Here is a 23,816-nt window from a genome sequence, read left to right as displayed (position 1 = left end):
AGCTCTCGCTCTTCCAACAAACCTAAAGCGTATAAAGTCCACTTTTAATTGTCCGTTTCTCACCTTGGTTATTGTTATGCATTGTCCCTGAATTGACCTCCCACTAGCTGGGGGCGGGTGCTCTGGTTATCCTGGTTGTCCGAGCTCCGCTGCCTTGTGTTGGCCGGTCAATCAGCTGACCAGCTCATAATGGATGACGGTGAAGCAGCTGACCAACTCATGCTGTGAGTCTTTCCCAGGACACCACTGAGCTGGTCAAGAGAAAGGGCTTTGACAATGATGGAGGGTAACGTTGTCGCATTGAATGGGAGCAACTTGAGTTTAAAAGAAACCTACCGTCGTGATCATGCTCAATCGTCCCTCGGGAGGTTGAGCCAACAAATCCTTGACTAGCTCTAGGTCTCCTAAACAAAACAATGAAGGACAAAACGGACAAAACCAACTGCTATTCTCCGACCTCTGTCTCTCTGTCTCTCTGTCTCTCTCTCTTTCTCCAAGATGGGATGTATAGTACAGTCCGTAGGAATCTTTTTTTTTCTTCGCGTTTTGCTTTAGCGTCTCGACTTTTCTTGGAGCGGCGGATATTGCCCGTCGTAAATTTTGGGCTTTGTTCGCCGTTTTTTCTCCTCCCCAAAGATGTAAACGGTCCATCCAGGAATCGCTTGCCTCATCCGACGACCTCTCGAATCGTTGGCTCGTCAACTCGTGGGTTGGTTGGCCGGTTGGTTCGTCCTTTCCTCCGGCTTTATTCTCTCTTTTTTACTCCAGTATTGGATGAACAATTGAACATTGGTCAAAGAATAAGGGAACGTCAAATCCACTCTGGGCTCTCAGTTCGATTAAAAAAAAAATACCCAGAGAATCAGTTCCAGAACTTGTGCTCTGACATCTTTTTATTGCACGTGTTGGAGAAGCAACAGATTTTTGCGCGTTACTCATTAACAAAGCAATCACCTTTGTTCAATGCGACTCCAGAACAATGACACAAACCAAAGCATCTTTTTGTTGTATGCCTCTTTGGTTTTGCACTCGTAACAACAACACGCACGTACGTATGAGCAGAGAACAGCTCTTAAATGTCGTTTAGTACTAATCATGTTTGGCATCTCGTTGAATAGATGATGTCTCAGCTAAGTACCTATGGTCGTTTTGAAGGCGATGCACGACTAGTCTAGTTGGTCGCACTCTAGCTTTGGCTGGTTGGTTGGCCACTTGGCTGCTTGGGTGTTTCGTTGGTTGGTTGGTTGGGATAAATGGCGGCTGTTGCTATCTCGCTCGTCTTCCTCAACTCTTCTCACATCTCAGACACTCAAACAGGCTTGACGTATTTCTTTAACTCTTTTTCTTCTCCCTAAGCATATCTCATCGGCTTATTTCGATTCAGACAACGTAAGCTTGGACAGGGTGTTCAAACTCACTCGAGTGGTCCCATCTTTATAGTAATTCACATTCTAATTTGGACACCAATGACAAGGGTCGCTTGTTCGAATCCTGGTGAGTTTGATACCCACTCAATATGCTGGATCTTGACACCCTGTCCACTCGAAGCCCATCCTCATAGGCCGAAAGTTCTTCTCAAGTTTGGAGAGATGAGGCGATAGAGTATTGTACAGTAGCAAGTGAGCCAAGATAACCAACCCATTCAACCTGAGCCTATTTAATAGCAGGTATGCATTGTACGCAGCAATAGGTTCTTTGGTAGAAGGAGAAGTAGTACTAGAAGTAGTGGTAGAAGTAATAGTAGGAGTAGTAGTAGTGGTGGTAGTAGTAGTCGTTGGTGTTGCAAATGTTGAAGCATCACGACCGACTACAGGCAAAAGAGGACCATTTGATTCCCGGTGTTTATAATAAGAACCCATGCATAAAAAGAGTTGGATGATTGTCAGCGTAGCCAATAAAGTCCTTTGTGTCGCACAAAGGAAAACTCATTCTCATGTTATTTGAATGAGAACCCTGCACGTCTTTCAATAATCTAAAGACTGAGTAGAGCACATGATCAAATTAAGATTATTCAATTCTTTCCATACAACCATTGGACACAGTAATCCGGGACTTCGTCACCGTCGCCGACTCAGGATTGAGATGTCTCAAAAAGAACTTTTCTCTCATATGAACCCCAGAGCCAGAAACAAGCCTGACAGCGATCCCAAATTGAATCTTGCGCATCGCCCTAGGTAGCTACGCACAGGCTGTACTACAGTTGGTTGCTATCAGATAGGACCCAAAAACTCTCGAAGACTCGAGTACGTACCACCATTATGACATAAGCCAACACCTTTTAAATCAGGTCTTCTTATCTCAAAGGTTCTGCTCATTGTGTTCAACAGGGTAACGAGAAAAAGAGCACATAGTTCAAGTTACAAAAACAGCCCTACTATTGAGCAATGAAATAGTAACGTAGCATCATCTCCTGTTCCACGATTGTTATTTGCCCAACACAGCTTATGAGATCGACTTTTCTCGTGAGACAAGATATGTCTTACTACCTTTGGAGACCAGGCAACCCTGATTAGCCCATGTCTAGTTGGGATAGCACTTCAAGATCATCTTGAGTGCCATTCTCGATATACTCCCTAAAATGGATTGAAAAAGTTCAAGGGAGGTCAATGGGCTGACTTCAACCACATGGATCGCCCGGCATAGACAGAGACACAAAACCAAACATAGATCACTTTTGATGTCTCTGTAAAAATTGAATTCAACCGTGTTCCGCTTGAGCTTTTTCCGTAATCAAAGGCTTGTTCAACCGAAATAGTCAGACTAAGCGCTTGAGAGCCAATAATTCATGAGACGTGATCCTGGGCAGGTTGGCCTTAGCTCTCCGTTTCTTCCTTGAAGTTCTTTAAATTCTCGAGCCGATCAAGATAGCTATCAATTGAGAGAATGACAGAGAGGCATTAAGATAAAGCTCTGATTACCTGGAATTCTGATCAGAACGAGCCCCGAAGTGAGTGAGAAAGTGAGTGAGTGAGTGAGCAATCAGCTAACCGCTTGTACCATTTTCAGTGGTTGGCGGGACAGGACGAAAGTGGGTTCAAAGATCAAGTCAAGGCAATGCCAAATCCACTCAAGAACAGGAATTCCACATTCTTAAAGGCAAGGGTTTGGGCCTTGAGTCCTTGAGAGAGGCCGCATTAGCTTCTATGAATTGAAAGTAGCGCTCTTTTGCCTTTAGTTTGTAGGCTGGTTCCTAGGGTTTCTAAATTTGGAACGACCGGATTATTGCTCCTTAAGACAACGTTGAATTGCATTCATGAACCAAGGTTGTGAAAATAAATAGCGGGAGACTTGGAATTTGCTTTGGAATTGCGAGACAATCGTTTGAAAAATTGATTCTTTTCATGCATAACAAAACGAGGGTTTGTCCAATCCCACTGGAACAAGATGCCTGGCTACCTTTGTCAGGTGTCAAACTTAATGAAGCCAAATAAATGTCTTCCTGTTAAAAAATGCGGCTCCAACGAGACACAAGATGCTTCCACTATCACTGCCAAGTTTTTTGGGTTTTATTGATTTAAGCTATGCTCGAATTCCTGAAGTTATTCTAACATTTTTCAATATATGCCGGCTTTATAACAATAAGTCTTGATCCACCCAACTTGCAAAAATACGAGATTACATTTTTGACAGTGCTCTAACCCAGAGACGATTTGAGAGTAATAGGTTTTGAGTTAAGCCGGCTTTAAGGGCTCCATTGTTGCCAAAATGAATGCCCTTTTGAGTTTGGAACCACCTAGTAGGATTCTAGAACAACGACCACAATTGCTGCACATTTTTCGTTTCGGGTGCCAAGATGGTTGGTTGGTTGGCTGGTGTCCACCTCTGAGTGAACTTGGTGCGTTCGTTCAGGTGACATTGTGACACCCAATGGTGGCACCAAGCTGTCTGGCAAGATCCACGGTCAAACACAATCCAGGAAATTCCTTCACTTCTCCTTGACCAAAGCTCCGCTGAACCCTGCTCGTTCTAGATTGAAGACCTCGGAGATTGGAGGGGTTGAGAGACCTAACCAAACTATAGAGCTGCCCACCGAACAATCGCTGTTCGTTTCAACTAAAGTGGCGGCAACTCAATAAACCAACAATGCTTGAGAGCCCTAGTGGCTGAAATTGTTCCAAAAATACGCATGGACGGCCAGAGAACAGAGGCAATACGGGTCAGGTATCTTATATTGGATTTTACTTTCACAGCTTCGGCTCCATTTTATTCAGGGAGGATATGAGTCGCGCAGTAAAACTGAAAGGGTTTTAAGCTTACAGAATATACATACATGCATTGAGTCCCATGGACTCCTTGTGGCAACATTCATTGCCAAAGACATGAATTGAGCTTCAAGTTTAGATTTTCAAGAAATAAAGAAATACAAAGTCTGGTTCGGCTGCCATCAAAATGATTGCCCTGATAATTCACTGAGTATTAATCTTTGAGGGGGATAAACCCGCTTTTTCGTCATTCACGTTTTTCTATTCGAGTATTGCAACTTCACAGAAAAGGAAAGAACCATTATGTCGTAGCTAAAATAGTTCCCTTGAACAAGAGGATCCGAGGTTGGTTGGTAAGGAGCGTCGTTATCGTATTATTCGCTCCTGCTGGATTTCTCCCTTGTTTTAGCCAGAGAAGGGAAATGAGGAAGAGGACGAGGACGAGGAGGAGGAGCATCACCACCATCGTCACCAAAACTGGCTGGACGAAGAACAGGAGTAGGAGTAGGAGGAGAACGTAGGAGGATGAGGATAAGGGAGACCGAAAGGCGACCTCTTTTGTGCCTTTGGAATTGACCGTCTTTGGCTCTTTCTTTGACTTTTCTTCTTTTTTCCGTGAGCCTGGTCTTCTCTCCTTTCTTCTCTTCTTCTCCGTCTTTCTTCTCCTTCCCATTCTTCGTTCAGTGAGGTTGCCTCGAAAGAATGGCATCCATCAGCTTCAGTGGTTGGCAAGGGCATTGTGACCTTTATAAAGGATTCCATTCACCTTTTCAGATTGGTCCAGAACAGAATGAATGACTTTCACAAAAGCTCCTGCCAGAGAATAAGAAGATGGAGGCAAGAATGAACGAAGGAAAAAAGAAAGAAAGAACGAAAGAAAGGACGAACCAACCCAAAAAGTGGATGAAAAGAAGAACGACGACCAAGAAGAAGAAGAAGAGAACGATGATAGTGCCAGTGATGACGATTGCAGATTGGAAAGTAGTGTCCTTTTAAGTCTTTGAACAATTGGATGACGAGAGCGGCTCCCAAAGTTCTTCAGTTCACCCCGCCAAACAACAAGCAAGAATAAAAGGGTGCTTTAATATTCACCATAGACTGCAGTTTGGACTCAAGTCTCTCTTTAAAATGACTGTAATCCCTAGTGAGATTCCCACACAAAGAATGTTTGCTCCGCTTTATCATGGTCTCAGGAGCTCTTTTTCTGGTCCCCCAAATTGAATGTGACCACACCAATGAGGCTTGATTCTCAACACCACGACCTACCTACCAGCCAACTAACTACCAAATACCAAATTGCAGCAAACCCACCACAATCATCATCACTACCCTCCTTTTACCCATGGTCCGATGGTTGTCGTCTTTCTCTCTCCCTTATTCTTATCCCAATGTTTGTCACAATTTTTTTCACCCACTATTCCGACAAAAGCACAAAAGTCCCTTTTATGATTGCACAATGAGATGGAATGCCCAGAAGCTGAAGCTGAGTGAGCAGCCTAAATCGGGATAGAAAGGGAATGAGAATGAGAAGAGAGGCGAATCACGTCTTGCTTTGCACCACATGGATGCAAGTTATGGGCCATAAATAGATTCATGTTCAGCTTCGATTCCGTCTGGTCGATCTCGCACTATCCAGTACTCGCACAGGGCGGCAGGTACAGTATGTAACTTTGCTCTCCATGTGGCTTCGTGTGGATGTGTTGCTCAGGAAATCTCGGTCATGGGCGGCGATGCTCGAATACCCTCCCCAAGGCAAGGCAGTCGGAGCCCAAGTCTTTGGAACTAATGCTCGGTCGCTTTGATTCTCCCCCACGGCTTTGCTCCTAATAAACCCGATTGGAATTTCTCTCACTCACTAAATCTGTTCCGATCGGCTCTGATTGAGATCACTGACCAACCAACTTGCGACAGGACTGACTAGCTTGCGAGAACCCAGATTGGAATGTACGTATACTAGTAATGCCGAATTGGGCGCAGTGCAGTATGATTGCATGGGTCTTCTTGCATGCTGTGTACAGACTGAGGTTTCCCAGACTGCCTTCGTTTTTCAGGCCTGACTTTTCGACCAGTCCGATTGAAATGGAGAGCATTTTTTGAGGCCCTAAGTTTGAAATGAATTTCCTTGGAATGACCTTCAAGTCTGGATCTTTTGACCCTATGCTCGTTTTAAGAGGATTTGAACACGTTTCTGGGGTGTTCTTCATGATTGGACGGTATCTGTGTCGCGTTCCGGAGCGGATGATGTAATTTGGCGTGTCTGATTCGGCATGTGTTGGCGTTTTTGCATAAAAGAAGATCCGAGCTAAAGATAGAGCCAACGCACAAGAACAAGATGAAGGAGAAGAGAACGATGCCGATGAACTACTACGACTAGGATTAGTAACTCCCTACTCTCCATGCGGTGGGCAACATTCCAGCTTTTCCTCCTTTCCATTGGATACGAATTCATATTGAAATCACCTGCCAAACATAAGATAGGAGTCGGATGGCCGCGTTCTTCTCTTCCTCTCTTTCTCCATCTTCTTGGTCCAATCCGTCACGCCAATTCAAATTCCAAGGCTCTAAGAAAGGAAATTATGGCTAATCGGGTGCTGAGAGCGTTGCCGGGAGATCCAAGATTGAAACCGAGCTTTGTCTTCGGGTTTCAAACCAGGATGAATTGTGCCTTGAGAAAGAACTCGGAGTTTTAAGTAACTCTAACTTGCGATTTCATATTCTCCAATAAAAGCAACAACCGCCTGACAATTTCACTGATTGACCTGAATAAGCACCTTTGTAGTAAAATGTTCTTCAAAACTTATATTTATTATATCCTTAAAATCCATCTCATGATATACATACTGAGATACATTTCTTATGCCAATTAACAATGTTGGATGCACCACCGTCATGGTCAGACCTTTCATGATCCAATGTCATCTTGGTTGGCTTCAACGATCCATCCAGCCAATCAGCTATCCCTGAGTGACTATGCACGTAATCACACCCATGATTCGTGCTGGTTGGTCATCCTTCTCTCGTGAGCAGGCGTTTTACAAGGTTGTCATCTTTGGGGTCCTTTGAGTCTGACTGGGGTCATTCGATCACGTAGTCAAGAACGAACGAACGAAAAATCCCGGCCAAATATGCTACGCTATAACCTATGCACTCGTACACACCCCTCCCAGGGCATGAATACCTAGTGGACAGAGAAGAGGGTAGTGGTAGAATGGCATCGGATCGTTTCATCTTTGGCTCAATCTCGAACCGAACATTTCGCCCTCTCTCTTGGACTCTTTTCCAAGTTCAACCACCAGATGACACGTAGACAGATCCATGAAACACCTGGAATGGTCCAATTGTGCCAGATCAAAGCCAAAAGACCCGGGCCCAATTAGGGACTCCGAACCAACAAATTGCGCCCACTTGAGGTTTCAAGCTGGGCGATTTTGTTTCGTTAACCGAAAACTGAAAATCGTTTAATCGCTGTCCCCTTTAGATTTTCCCCACGGGTGTGGATTTTTATAACAAGGATAGATTTTGATTTTTGATATCATTGTGAGCCAGTGGCTGACGGGCTTCGGCCCATCTGGGTGGGTGCTAAAGAACGGGTAAAAAATGACGATGATTTTTTTTTCTCTCTCTCTCTCCCTCTTTCTCATTCTCCATTTCCAAAGCGCTATGAAGCAAATAAAGCCCCCTTGAAGCCAGTTTTGATTAGCCACACTTACAATAATTTTTGTCCCCGTTTGACACTCGACTGTGGATAATTGAACAATCTCAGCTGAATGAGATACATTCTCAACAACTCGAGTGTTCGAGCCAATAACGCTTGCCTCCATACGAGAATAAAATGCCTGATTCAAGACCCTTGATCAACCCAAATATAATGTTAGCAAAACACATGAGCTATGATTGACCTTTGGTTTTCTACATAAGCTTTGTGCAGTACTGAACCAAGGCAAATTTTTGCAAAAATAGAGATACGGTTCGAGTATACTAAACAAATCAACGTCCCAAGAAACGTTCAATATTTCTACCCTTTAATAAACAAACCGGGAAATGGTTTCATGACAATTGCAAAACACTTTCTTGAAAATTTCGTCAAATTTTATTATGAAGCTCAAGCCTGATGCTAAAATGATAAGCAAAATTTCCTATATTCCTCATATCAACATGGAACACAAAAAGATACATTCCTCATAACTGGAATATTGATCAAAACATTTGGCATTTGTACTGGTCTCTTGTACGTATCCTTATGTGTACTTACTATTGAATAAGCATGGCGAATTCTTATTGCGATCCACTTGAATTCGCTATTCATTCCACATGGAGCAAACTATCCATCTGGGTAGAGTAAAATCTCAAGGGTATCCATCGAGGGCAACGACGCATTTAGAATGCACACTAGTACGAGCATGTAGTAGCAGTTGCAGTGGTGACAATTACACCCATTAATTGGTTCCAAGTGCTCATATTTTATTCTCGAAGCGCTCGACCAATCTCATGGTTGGTATAAATACGTACTGCACCCCACCTCCACACACTCACACATGCACTAAGCGACACCATTCCCTTCTGAAAAGCCACTTCAGTTTGATATGTCACGGTGTCTCATCGACATTTCGCGCTTCAAATAAGGATTTCGAAGGAGTCTCCTTCATCGGCCACACAGCATTGTCACTATACGATATACCAGTAGACGGTAGACGGATGCTTCTTTCTGCCAATGGAAGTGATGCCAACACTCCTATTTCGAGTACCTACTGCTACGCCACCAACACGTTCACAATGCGGCAGGGGATGGGTGAATAATGGTTTGTGATACACCGAGGTCATGTTTTCTCCCCAATTTAACGCCCCGATCGTTCATTCATTGAAGAGGTCAATTGGATGTGGATCGCTTTTAAGTACTCTAATGCATTATGTACAGCGAACAGAAAGCGGTGGTTGGAGGAAGGGCGTTCCTCAAGGGAAAACGTTAACGCCGATTTTGATGCGCCAAAGCAAGGATAATTTGTGCTTAAAAAGAGTAAATGAAAACATGTAATCAAGACCATTTTTGGAAGATATAGATCATTAAAAGGGTTTTCCATATTCAACTAAGCATGGGGTTTATCCCTAATACTGTAATGTGAGTACGTTCTTCTTATACCCATACACACAGCAATAATCAAAACGAGAAGCAGCTTTTTGAAATGTGGTATTCCCCCAAAAAACAATTTAACAGGATGCAAGTTTCTTTTTTGGCCAGGTCAGGGTGCCAAACATATCGTGTGGGGTGACGCAGTCGAACTGGAATGGATATCAAATGCAGTGTGAAAAGGTGACCATTACAAATTCAGAGCTGCGAAATCATTATTTGCTTTTCATTCAACCCTTTGACGGCCGCACTGCTGCTTGAGCTCTCTTTGCCTGGCATTGAACCGTTGAATCACCATCCACCCTTAACCCGGAGTATGGAGGAGCTAGAGTATAAAACTGTGTATTTGATTCACTGAATCGGGCTTCGGAGTTCAACTGGGTATGATTACTTACGATGCAGTCGGCATGGCAGTTTTGTAGTGTCCACGGTGTCAGCGCATATTCTGTTCTCGTCCCTTTGTGTGTGCCAATGTTGGAACGTCAAACATAAATCAAACCCGTCAATGCACGATTTAACTGGAAAACCCTTATTGACTTTCCATTATGTTGGCTGAATCATTCTCCAAATGGCGTTTTTTGCAGATGATTTGAATACGATCAATTTGATTCTCAACGAGCTGATTCGTTTGGTACTAAAACCTTGATTTATGAGCGTTACTTCGTTTTTCGTAAAACTTGGCTTGCCTCTAACTCGGATGAACCAGAACAATTGAGACCTTCCAATAATCTAGTGCTACTTTTGATGGGGTTCCGAACCCGATTTTGTTTTCATTGCCTCTCAATGAGATCTAATGCCATATAAGAGTTTTGACTTTTTTTGCATCTCGCTATTAGGCGAAAATTTTGAATGACTCATTCCCACTAGATAATTTCAGCGTCGTCATCATTATCATCATCGCCATCATCACAACTACCACTACAAATCCACCACTGCCACCTCGATCGTCGGAGTCACCATCATCACCATCTGTATTATCATGGTTATTTTGAGAGTCATTTAATAAAGCCAAAGTCGTGAGAAAACTCAAACTCTCGTTTTTTTTCCACCTCGTGTCAACACGTCAAAACCGCGAGCATCTGACCAAGACAAACAGAAAACTCTGGAATAATCCACAGGCCTAAAGTCCTGAAGCCTGCGTAGCTTCAAATCGTTCATTCCATTCACTCAACTCATCCGGGTGTTTTAGCGAAGGCTGGTGCTGCATTTCCTGGAAGTGTAGTATTGTAACAGTGTTTTCCAATGTTCGTCGGGGATTTGGAAATCCCAAGTACTGTACCAAGTATATAATATCTCGTGTGAGCAGGTCGTGAGAAAGGGTCCAAACACTCGGAAGAAGCCTTCTTTTGTTCAACAATAGTTCTTGCATATCACTCCTTCACTTTACCTACGTATTGTCTCTCTTCCAGTTCATGCACAAGGAACCCAGGAGCCAGACCCTCATCACCTCACCTGCGCACAATACATACGCACTTTATAATACAACGATGTATTTTTCCTGATTTTTAATGTATATGTAAACGAACACTGAATCTTGTCTTAACCGAATACAAAAACCTATTGGATGGGATACACATAAAAGTATTGCTGTAGATATCTGCAATGGCATCATATTTAACCATTCCTTGAGCGTTATAGATTTGGTTTGGTTTGTTGGTGGGTTTGATTTCAAGGTTTGAAGCACATCTGTCACGACGATGCCGCAAACCAAAATCATCTCTCAACTCTTCTTTGAATGGAGAGAAGAAAGAAAGAGAGAAAAAAAACGAAAGAATGAAAGAACGAACCAAAGAAAGAGAGACCGAGATAGATCTGGCCATGTCATTCAAGAAAATGATGAGCTCTTTTCAGACATTATTTCGTTATTGACACACTCAAGAAGCCTTTTCGTTCCTCAGTTTACTTACCATCCACAGCCATTTCACACCAAGCATCATGTTTTCAACCCAATCAAAAATTCGAGAGTTCCACGAGTTTCCCTCCATCCTTAGTTCGGATCAAATGGAGACCCTTTCTGCAATTTCAATCATTTCAATTGGATCCAGTTTTAATTCTTTCTCCAGATGTGACCTTTGTTTGTCGTGTATTTCCTACTGTGTTGTACGTGCACATAGACTGGAAAGAGAGGACGAGGCGTCAACCCCAACAGACGTGGCTACTAGCTCAGTCGATGGATGGATGTATGGATGGATTCATTGATTTTGCCCCGTCATCGGCCAGAAAATTAGTACCAAAACCCTCCCGAATAGTAGTAAAGCAACAGTACGCCTCCTGATCTGTACGGACAATGGGACAGTGCTAAAGCAGTACAGAGCGCAAAGCACGGAGCCCACGTTTTTCTCTCCGCCGAGGATCCCATCATTATGGCTTTGGAATGACGAGGCTGTCCTGTTGTCTCGAACTTGGAGTCACTTCTCTTTTTTTGAACCCTCACGATTGAATCCATTTAATTCGGTTTATTCGGATAAAAACACATGGTCGAGTGGAAAAAAAGGTACAAAATTATGGTTGAATGAGATCAGATCAGAGGAAATGATGAGGGCCGAATCCAAATCGACGGGTCACATCACCATTGCGGAAGAACTCGCTGAACGTGGCGTACACGGACCAAATGGTGATCCATCCGATGGACATGAACACAAAGTTCCGCACAAAGTTCTGGATCTTGTGCCGGAAGAAATCGGGCAGTTTGGGGCGGCGGTTCCGCATTTTTCTACTATGGTCCAACGATCACGGGATGGGACGCGAATCAGGAGGTGAATTGGGGGATCAACAATCAGCTGATGACTTGGTGGGTCTTCTGCAAATAAAGAGAGCGAAGAACGGTGAGCAATGGAAAATTGGCAAGTCTCCAAAGGAATAGACAACACGGGTGAACTATTGTCTCACAACTCGACGTCAAAAGGGGAAAGCGTTTGGCAAGCGGCCATCCCTTGGATTAGAAAGCGGTATCAATGTTGGTTGCTCCATCCTCTAAGTGGAACCAGGTTAAGATCTCAAACTCGCTCAAGCCGATGGAGATCGCTAGATCGCTAGTTCCCCTCCCCCTGTGGTTTGTTACAAATGACATGCCTTCTCCGTTCTCAGCGCCGAAAATCCACCATCTCGTTCTCAGCGCCGAAAATCCACCATCTCAATTATTCCACCTACATTCCCTCGAACAAATATTCACGGATAAGATCCAGAACGCATTGACAATTTATTGCCCAGCGAACAAGGCTAATACCCATGTTCTCTGTCAAACCCAATCTACGCTTTTTCTCACGATTACTTAATCGTGGTCATTCAGGTCCCCGTGGGTCTCAGGGTTAGGCCACTTACTGTGAGTCTCGAGTGACTATATGGCGTTCGAGAGGAGAGCTCTCTTACTTCTGCTCCTCCTGCTCCTGCTCCTCCTCCTCCTTCGCCTCCCCCAGACTCTACCCCGTGGTCGAATGGATGGCTGTCGATACGGGTTGATGCCCTTGGACGAGGTGAGTGTATGTACCTGACCACCAGGTTGAGGTTGAGACGAAACTATGCGGTCTGAACATTCCAAAGGCAGTAACTTGCTATTGCTCATGGGAAATATCGATGAATTGGATCCGACTTGAAAGCTGCATTAGGGAATCGGAATGAAAGTGTATGTACTTGTTGATTACCTGCCCCTGGAAGAAATCTATGGCCGTGATTGCCACCATTCCAGAGGCAATTTCTAGGGCTCTTAAGAGTGAAAAGAATGTGTCTTGGTTGCCAAAGAAGGACTCTTGCCCAGTTCAGGAATGCAGGGCAATGATCAGAGGGGAGCTTAATTGAGATTTGCTCAGATAATATCTTAATTTCTGACCCTCGAGGGCGAAGACCAGCAATCTATGTTATCAGCACCAACCCGAGTACTGGGAGATCTATAGGGGCTCGGAAATCGATCTCCAGATTGAAAATCAAATTTAAATCCCACCTATTCGAGCAGACAACCAACATATGGTGGCCATGAATGAGAATAGTTTGCATTTCAGGTTTTTTCGACACTTTCTCTCCGCTTGAATTCAATCTGGGACTCATCAATATTGTTGATTTATGCTTTTGAATCAACAGTAACAGCACATGTGGCAGTGGGTATTCATGCCAAGCAATCCAGGCAGCTTCCTTCACCCAGTTTGGTCCACGTTGAAGTGACGGCGGCGACACTCACTCGAATATTATCAGATGTTCCCTGAAAGTTTTTCTTCCGACCATGACAAGGCGCTTTTCGAGCCCAACACTTACTTATCAGATGGAACAAGTCCCCAATCCACAGGAAATTTTTCTATGACGACCACTAAGCCGGCCAGAGACATTCTTGGAATTTCTATTTGACACAAATTGTTGTCTTCCAAAGCAGCTTTTGTAGCCATAAATAAGATAATGACACCCAATACTGTCCAATCGCAGCATCTCATCTTCTGATTGTCCGCAGCAGATCTGATCCAACATCACACCTTGCCACCATTGACCGGTACAACGATCAGATTCCTTAATATCCTTTCTATTTTCCAAACCATCCCCAGTTTGTCCCCAATGAATGAATGGGATCATCAGAAGCAATGTGGCTTCGCCATGTTCGGAATGGCAAAAAAGATACCGGTAGGTGCCACGCTGTCTGACGACTCCTCAAGAGCGACATTTTTCGGGACCTTCTTTGACTGGCGACCCTCGGGGTGTCTCTAGCTCACAAATGAGTGAGCTAGGGAAACAACACCACGAGAGATGCCCAGTAGAAACCAGACCATTAGGGAATACCCAACTAAGCGTTTTGCGAGCCAGGTCATTTCAATTTTACGACCGAACAATTACGGCGTCATGTTCTTAACAGTTAACATACTTGTTTTGGACCGAACACACATGAATAATATTATTCCTTAACGTGTCTTTCTTTATGTATTGAAGTGGTTGAGTTAGGTTTGATTCGTGTAATTTGTGTTGATAACTAGCTTTCTTTTGGCAATATTCAGTTTTCCCTATTTAAACCTATACAGATAGGCCAGGGTGCAGAAAAATGTGAGAGGAAAATTCGTGGTCTCGATGTGATTGGGGTCGGTGCTTCAAATGGGGTTGCGGACGACCGAATGAACAAACCACTTAAAGGTGACAGTGGTGATGGTGGTGGTGCAATGGTGAGCTCGGGGGTGAGAGATCTGGAGACGAGGCTGAAGAAGCATTGAACTATTGAAGCACTAAGAGGACCGGCTGATCAATGAATGAATGACAATCGTGACGCGAAAGAATTTTCCCGCAATGAGGCAAAGATATTTTTTTGAGCTGCCAACGGAGGTTTTTGAATGGGGATCTAGAATCTGTCACATTTTCAATTGAAAAGATCCAAGATATATCACTCGTTCTACCTGTACTGCATCAAGAGAGGGGAGAGAGAGAGAGAGAGAGAACGAGAAGAGAGAATCATGTGGCAATCTCTATATTGTGAAAATGAGAGATGAACCTGGATCACTCGAGAAAATGAGGCTGAATATAAAAAAGAACCACTCACATTGATTTCGATCTCAATCGGACTAATGCCATCAAGATCTGGGGTAACGACCAGTTGTCATAACCGACATGGTTCGTTCCCAATAATCCGAAATGAATAGCAATACGTTTACAGCTTTGTGGACAATTACCATTGTCCTCGAATGTCTTGACCGGGTCTACTAACAGCCAACAGTATATTCGTGGCACAGTAGCTCATAATGAAGAAGTGAGCATTTGGGGTCGTTGTCGTGATCTTAAAATTGTTTGTGCCGCCAAGCCGTCTGCGTGGCTTGATGAACTTCACGGGGAGATCCCAACCAGGTCGAATGGATATTCCAGGTGAATTCCTCTTGCGCTCCAGCAACGAGTCCCTCATAAACCCCCACTTCTGTACTGCTATCGTAGAATCGAATCACAGAGAGAGACATATCGTCGCCCTAATTACTGGGTCACAATGTCAGGGATCGTGGTCATTGGTTTAAAGATTTCGAAAGAAATTCAGCTCCAATTTATTTGGAAGTGAGGTAGTTTGCTAGACATGCTGATTGATTCGTCCAATAGTGTTGCCGCTCTTGCATTGAAAACAACTTGAGAGACGAAGAGGGAGAGAGAGAGAGAGGGAGCCACAGAGAAAGAAAAACTCTCTGAGGAATTTCTCTTGAATGGCCATGTCTTCTTAATGGAACCCAATTTACAATGGTCGTTTGGCAGGTTGAGAAAGAGGCACTCTGATTTTTTTGGGAGTATCAACCCTATATGTTCAAAATGAATGTACTAGTAGTTCAGGGGGCTGGGCTGAGAGAATCATTTTTGCTAGTTCTACTACAAAATGTAGTGCCTTTGTTGTTTTTATCATTGCCAATAAACCCCCAGCTCAATGATCTATAAGCTGACATGGAGTTGATTGTAACCTAGATTACCCGGAGATCAAAATCAGTGTCCAAAACTATGGATTGCATTGAAAATATGAACATCATCGACATCGGCGGACAAAAATGCGCTGGAAACCACCGGAGAAATTCTACCAATATGTGATTTGCCGATCCATCCCTAGATATGTCAAGCCGGCTCTGAGAGCTCGACTCTGAAGATGTTATGACAAAAAGCTTGGAACAAGTCCGCCCAAAACACCTCCAGCTCGAGTTTTGTGTCGATCTCAAATCCGATCTCGGGTGGTTCATGTTGCACTACCGCCATTCTTGTTCTCGAATCTGGAGAGTGAGTGTCGGAGGACTAATATTTCTCCCGTGAAGACCTGGGATATCCCGCAGACTGTCACAAGAGACATGGGGTCTGACAATTCCAATGGTCGCTGGCTCGTCCCTGATGAGACTCATAGACAGAGAGGAGGCGATTTTGGAGGCACTCACCAACCCCCGAGGTTTATGGAATGCCAACCAGATAGATATTGGGAGAAATACCAAACTTGACGAGGAAAAATCATTCAAAGTGGTAGTGTGACCCAACCACAGGTCAAAGGGCCTTTCGCTATGGGTGCAAGCTCCAACTTGTCAATTAGCGATGATTCTGCACTATGCTCCTCCCAGTAATGCAGAAGGATTCCTGCCACTAATTTCTTAATCGAATAGTATTTCAATCTATTTGTTTGTATGGTCCGCTAACTGATCAGTGGGGTTGGTGGTATCCTCACTGTCAGTCACTGAGATTGCAATACTTTCCGGGCCATTTTGGCAACAATAAAAGCGGCAGCCAGTGGGCACTTTATCGAGTACAGTAGTGGGTCTGTTGAGCACGAATTGGTTGTTACTCGATGACCCAATGGTCGTTGGGCTGGTTGGATGGTTGGTTGGTTAGTTGGTTGGCTGGCTGGCTAGCTGGCTTGCACCTTGAATCCGCAATACAAAGGCGTGAAAGGGTATTGATGGCATTCATTGGACTCAAAGGGGGTTCATTATATTAATGAGGGCTCAAAAGATGAACCCAGGCAAGAATGAACGGATTGAAGAGGATCCCACTGAGCAGATTAGCAACACTTCCGATAAAGGGTCAAACACGCCATTGTGGCTGACTCATTGTGCCCAAATTTGAGACGAACTCGAATTATGAAGCAATTTCCCCAATAAACCATTCTCTCTATGCCGATATTCAGTAGTACGGTACATACGATACTTCCGACCCTGAAGCCCTGGGACTAGACTTTTAGACTAAAGAAAAGCAAGCTATGCAATTGCTATTCCATCACACAGGCATGACAATGGAATGGGAAGGGTAGAGTAGGAAAGGGCTGGACGAAAAAAATCACTTTGCATAGATTTGATTGATTTTGTGAAGACCACCTTCCCTTCATCCTTCTGGTGGCGCTACAGTACTGGATATACGTACAGTCCAGACCGGAGAATCTTTGGTTCTCTGATGAGCAAGCAGCTCGTCGCTCGCGTTCCTTCCTTTTCAGAAGTACCAACCAACGACGGACGATCTCATGAGTGAAATGGGTAGGACCCAAGATGAAGGAATGTATGAACGAATGAGTGAGTGAGTGAGTGAGTGAGTGAATGTCGTTCTTAGGCTGTTGGCTGGTTGGCCTGTGAGGAGGACTTGACATAACATGATCGCGAGATATGCACACCACTGAAAAGATTTCAATCAAACTCCATTCAAATTTGAAGGCAGCTTCTTTGAGGGAGTCCCACTCCTCCTTTTCGTTCAAGGCTAGTGCATGCAGGGATCGGAGTGGTGCTACGTCGACTGCCGAAGCAGTAGTGATGGGATGATGGGGAATGGAAGCTTTTGGCAGGCATGAGAAACTTTTAGGATGATCAAGATTTTCAGATGGGTCGAATCGTTCATCATTGAAAATAAGGAGAGACAGACGGACGAAGAAGAAGAAGAAGAAGAAAAAAGCACTTCTCGAATGAATCTACATACGTCATAAAAGTGTCGTCTCGCTGCAATCTGATTGTGTGCAAGAAAAAGCTAGCTTCGATAATGGTAATACTATGTATGACCCTCGTCAGTTCAACGCGCCCGACGTTCTCATCGAAGGACGAACAAGTGGTACACTAGACACACAATGTACACATTGAATTGGAAGTGTGTGATGATTGTTGGTGAAAATGGCAGGATTGGATCCTTTCAAAGCGCAAGAATGGAGAGCCTTTCTTTTGAAGAAAAGGCAAAAAGAATTTTATGTTCAAGTGACATCGAGCCATTTATTTGATCAATGATATTTGAGCAACACAAAAGGCCCCAAGGGCTTCTGAAAGGAGAGGGAGAAAGAGAGAGAGAGAAAAAATACATGAACAACACCCTTCGGAGAATAAACAACACCTTTTGTACCTGCCTTCCTGACACAAAAGGGGAATAAAGCATTGCTTTTTTCAATTCCAAAATGTCAACCAACTAAAGCTAACAGTGTTCGTCCCTCTGTCTACAAATGAGGTTTTTTTTTTCTTCAGTTTTTCCTTCTCTTCTTTCTTTCACTGCAAATACTTCATTGCTCGATTTAGTAACGAATGGTACTTCTAGAACACATTGCTGAGAACAAGCTAGCAGATATTGGCTTTGTAGTCCGTAAAGCAAACACCAATTTGATGTAATTTGTCCCATTCAATCTGGCTGGCTTGCCAGCAAGCAGACTGGTGATCCGACACTTTGATATGATCCTGCCTTCGAACCCTCTTTTATCAGGTTTGATTCACCCTTCCCCCAAGTTGATTAGGAGAATGGTATCAGAGTTCTGTTTAGAGAGTAACATTCTCCTCCAAAAGTAAGCGCCATTACTAAGATTAACTACAAAGTGTTTGTTGATCAGGATTGTGGCAAAATCAGTTCCGAATATAAAAAGAAAGAAAAACGAACCGAACTGAAATCTTCGATCATTGTAGCGTATGCTTCTCTTCCATCAAGCCCACTAAACTGCACCAAACTGCAACATGGGGAGTGACTCCATGATCCACCTTCGTGTTTACTTTCCCACCTGATGAGAAGAAGAACAACTTCTAGAGAGCTCCGTCGGTTTTCATGCTGATGCATGAAGCAAAAGTGAAAGAGACACCCAGGCTACATTACTATGGGTAGGCTCACAAAACCGAAAATTATCAATCAAGTGATATCCAAATTCGAACGGTCCCACAGCAATAACCTTATCAACCATAATCAATGGAAGCAAAGTATACCTCCAGTTCATCATACTAGTTTTCCAGATGTGTGGCTGGTTCTCTTTGATTTGTTCACCTTCCAAAAGGATCAAAAGCCTGTGATGACGATGACGACGACGGCGACGACGACGAGGTTGACGACGATCATGATGATGAGGTGTTTTTCAGCTTTCTAGTAACAACACATGACGTCAATTCCTCTTCATCCTTCTTCTCCTCTTCGTTCTTTTGATGAATGACGACAAATCAAAAGGAGCAAAAGACAGCATGGACATTTTGAGACAGACACACGAAGACCGGGTGGGGGAATGGCGTGTTGTACGAGGGTCCGGACGGGTTCTCAGTTCCAGATGCAGTTAGCCACTTTTGATCAATCGGGCTGCGTTCACACAACAAACATCAGGTAGAGTGGCTCATTCAGAGCGAGGTAAAAAACCCTTATCATCATCAGCAACATCAGTCATTTTGGACGGAGCAGGCATTGCATTTAATCTTTGCTCTGAGCACATCCCACTGATGGTCTAAGGAGGTTCAAGTATTGGACTCTCGGTCCTGAGTACAATCGGTGTTTTTGGGTCACTTCACACCGTTCCCAGAAATTCGGCGGGACGTTAACCCAAATGGCTTTATTGACCTGAGAAAACGACCCGAAATATCGAATCCCAAAGCGTTGATGAGTAGGCATGGAGATCGGTTGAGACGGGTACAAATGTGAATGTTAATAGGTTTCCATGTTTTCCCTGATTCCTTTTCAAGTGAAGTTTTATGATCCGACGAGCTGAGGCAGTGTTCAGGGGCTATCAATGGCTCTCTTCAGCTCGCTCTCATCCCTTGGGCAAGATAATCCAGGTTATTGTGTCATGGAGTAGACCCGAATGTATCGCATCAGGAGCAAGTACTACAGCCTATTTGGGGCTTGCTAAGTTAGTGGTGGACTGGGACAAGACCGGGTCATATTAACCCAAGAAGGACCCTAGCTTGGATCGTTCCAGTTTGAAAAACCTGCAAGACACTTGGCCGAAAACAAAAGAATAAAATACTCCCCTCTTTCTGTAGGGCATTGTTGAATCGAGAGGAATTTTTCCCGACCTGCTTTAGAAGACGGGCATTTAAATGTCCCCAATAAACGGTCATATCTCGGAGCGGTGTGTTTGAGTCGTCCACAAATTAGAGAGCGAGCAGAAAAATGGAGATGGAGCAGGAATTTCTCCCCAGGTTCTTGTACTCGCTCAAGTGTGTGTAACGTGGTACCACATCCGCCATGTGAAGATCCGTACGACGTTCCCACCTAACCGATTTGCACCCACCTCCCAACAGGACACTTCCAGGAAAAAACATCATGTTGGAAGGAACATTGGAGCGGAGCTTGAAATGATCATTTTCGTGAATGTCGATCGAGATTCGTAAAGTGAGCTAACGGAGTGAAGCAGTGAACCATCGAAAATCAATGCATGCACGTCGCCAAGGCACACCGCGCATGAGTTTTGCATAAAAGAAGAATCTTTGAATTCCAACCCCTGCCAGGATGACTCACATAAAACTCTGGAAAACATGCCGACGACCAAGAAAGAAGACGAAGAAGATCGACGAACATCATGGGACATCATGAACATTGCCGCCAACAGAGCTACCTCATCAACCGGCTTACGGCAATGGCAAGCAGGTTGCCAAAAGAGCTAAGCTTACTTTGCTAACGCGCCTCATTTGCACTTCAAGTGTTCATTGACACATTCTTATGCAGAACAGAATGGTACTCATCCCACAATAACATATTCACCCTCTCAGATCTAGAGCGCATCTATTCTTTAGAGTGTCGCTCAAGCCCTAAAAGCGGGGACACTGTCCGATGGCAACCCTGACCCCAAGACGCCTACGACTCAACATTCACCCCCTTTGGAGTCTCAATGGTCGGAAACATGTGAAATATGTGTCACCCAGCCTTAACCTGTTAATATTTCCATTAAGACAAGCGACACCTTTTGTGAGAGAGATCTGGCCGTTGTCTTGGGTGAGCAAAGCAAAGATTGTCGCAGAGCCGAAACATTTCTTCGGGGCGATTGTCGGCAACAGGGAACCACCTACCAAAAGAGATAAACCATGCACGGGCAAAGAAGCCACTCGTCCTGGAGAATCTATGGGTCAGGCGGACAAACATGGGTTGATTTCAGTTTTTGAAAGAGAAGTTTTAACACCTTGACTGGAATTTAGAGAGGGACCCCCCTTGGAACCTGAAGTGGAAGATTTATGCACCAAGGACCCACAGGGCTGTGCTCATTGGCACGGCAAACAAATGACTTTGGAAATTACGAGACAACTAGAAAAGATATTTACATGACTTACTACACGCACTAAAGCACGGCAAAGAATGCCCAAAGTCAAACATAGTGCAGTCTAATACCACCACTGAATATCTTCCCGTGCTCTCAGATTACCAATGATGGCTTTGATTTTGGTGGCTCATTGAAGCATTGTGGGTATCGCAACTTCCCCATGATTACCAACGACGCTTAATGAGCAACGAAGAGTGAGCAAAAAAGGCACCCATTGGTTGGAGGTTGGAGGTAGAAAAAGATCACCGTCCCTTTTTGAGAGCCATAACGAGGTGCCTTTTGAGCGAATGAGTGGTGCGAAGTTGGCTTTGAAAAGCTAACCTGTGTGTTGGTATTGCACACCTTGAAACCACTGTGTATCTGTCTCGCAGCCATTGAGGAAGATGGATAGCATAATGGATTGGTAAATGAATCCGCTATTCTTTGCACCAGCACCCAACGACCAACATCGACCAAGCCAGTCTTTCTGTGCATGTACCCTACAATGTGTACGTCCATGTACAGTGAGTGCCCTATCTACATACGTACCTACATCCAGCTCGAACTAGTGGGGGAGATGTTCCTACATTGTAGAACGACAAGCATAATAACGCGGTTGGAGCAGAGAATGCAACATCAACAAACAAATCTGACGGAGAAAACCTCCATTGTTCACTGATTTATGAATGAATAATTTCATCACTCCATGGGAGAGAAAGAGAGAGACAGAGACAGAGAGAGAGAGCCTTCAAAGGATGTTATTTAATGGAGTATTTTCTTTCCATGCAAGTGTTTTAGATACAACGACATCAGCTATGCAACAAGTGGCAAACCTTGATTTTCAGCCTTCTTCGTTAGTTTACCTACAATATACCGGGAGTAAATGCCAAGAGTTGCACGACTTGAAAGCCTCCTAATGAATGTTAATGAGGATAATCGAGTGCGGGTGATGTAGGTAGAGACCACGACTTGGAAACACAATCATACCATCTAATACTAGACTAGGAGAGACAGTGCGCTTGTTATAGCGTTTGTACATAGCGTGGCGGTATCTATGGTGGCAGTGGAGGTGATACTTTCAAGCTTTTAGTGTGACCATGGGAATCGCAATTAGGATGCTATTGACCATGGCTTCTCCCTGTTCTCTCAAGTAACAAGAGCGTGACTGAGTTGAATGAAATCTGAAGCAAAATATATCGAGTCGGCCTAAGCCATTAGGATTACTAAAAAGGGTTGTAATTGTGCAAGCTACAAAACCCATCGGCTTATGTCATGAGGGAACAAAAAAGAGACTTGGGATCCATGGGCTAGGAGATAATTGCCAATCCCAACAACCCCTCCTCAGAGGATTAGCTTTTTTTCTGAATGGAACAATATGTCTTTTCTTTCTCTAGCGCTCTTTCTCTCTCTCTCTATCTTTCTCCCTCATGTTCTCCTGTTGAAGAACACATCGTGGTAATAGTTACTCTAACTCTATTCTCATCATCGTGTAATCTAGTCACTAAATCGGGAACCCCCGAAAAAGGAATAAGATTTCACTTTTTTCATCATCAAACACTCTAGGCAACATTCAATGCGTGTTGAATCACAGCCACTCCCCACTCGACTAGTCCAGTCCACGGGCACGATGGGTTACTGATCGGTCGGTTGGGTGGCTAGTCAGGGTGGATGGATGTGGAACCTCCCTGTCTGGGAGTTGGGAAAATGGTTTTTGGGACTAGGGTGCGAATATGTCATCTGATCCCCTGGGATATTGCCCAACACTCTCACATGCCAGCTCTCAATGGACACACACACACACACATGCACTCACTCACTCACGTACCATCCTCCTCCAAGCATATGAGTATGTGTGTGTGTGTGTGCATGCGACTCATACTCTTCAGCCAGCAGCTGATAAATCGCTTAAAGCAACAGCTGTCTCTTATTTTTCTTCTGTCCGTGATTGAATTTGACAGTGACCAAGGTGGTGATGGTTCTGCTACTGATGTCGTTGCTGCTGGAGTTGGTTTTTAGCATTAGTAGTAGCGTTGCACTCCCCCTTGAATGTACGTATTCCTAGTGTGCCACGACGAACTCCGCAATGGAATAGTCTTATTGGCGACGGACCAGCCCCATTCAAGTAGGAGGCACAGCCCAAAAAGTGAGGATCCTGTTCTTGAGCTCCTTTCACATGGTCTGACATGTACAAAAGAAGGCTTTATTCTTTTGGGGAGGATGAATAAAACCTGCTGCCACACAATTGCTACCAATCTTTTCCTTCAGGAACAATCACTTCCTCAGATTTGGCACGTACAGTCCAGCCAAGTTAAAATGAACTGGTCATGAGTATGTCGTTATCCAAAGGTTTTCTAAAGACAGCAGAGGGTGTGCCTCACACCCATTTACATACCATCTTCATAGATGCCCACTAATTCTCGAGTTTTTTCCTCCATGCGGATCAAAATATTCCATCTTTGGATGGAGCCAAAGTCGATTGATTAGCCTGTACATTGTACCTTACAACTTGCACTAGGTACTGTACGTACATACATCGTCGAGAGGGGTATAGGGCAATATGAAGTGATCTCAATGTGGT

At 44.1% G+C, this 23,816-nt stretch overlaps 1 long non-coding RNA gene across 1 annotated transcript in view; it reads right to left on the bottom strand.

The window, feature by feature from the left end:
- Positions 1 to 11,768: 11,768 nt before the first annotated feature.
- LOC131878825 (uncharacterized) overlaps positions 11,769 to 23,816 on the bottom strand; it is a 69,373-nt gene continuing 57,325 nt past the window's right edge. The window contains exon 2 of the long non-coding RNA XR_009373069.1: positions 11,769 to 12,127. This is a non-coding gene — a long non-coding RNA (uncharacterized LOC131878825). The remainder of the gene's footprint in view (positions 12,128 to 23,816) is intronic.

The sequence above is a fragment of the Tigriopus californicus genome, chromosome 4, assembly GCF_007210705.1.
Source record: "Tigriopus californicus strain San Diego chromosome 4, Tcal_SD_v2.1, whole genome shotgun sequence".
Lineage (NCBI taxonomy): Eukaryota > Metazoa > Arthropoda > Copepoda > Harpacticoida > Harpacticidae > Tigriopus > Tigriopus californicus.
Note: the sequence above shows the minus strand (reverse complement) of the source record. Positions and strands in the feature narration are given on the sequence as shown.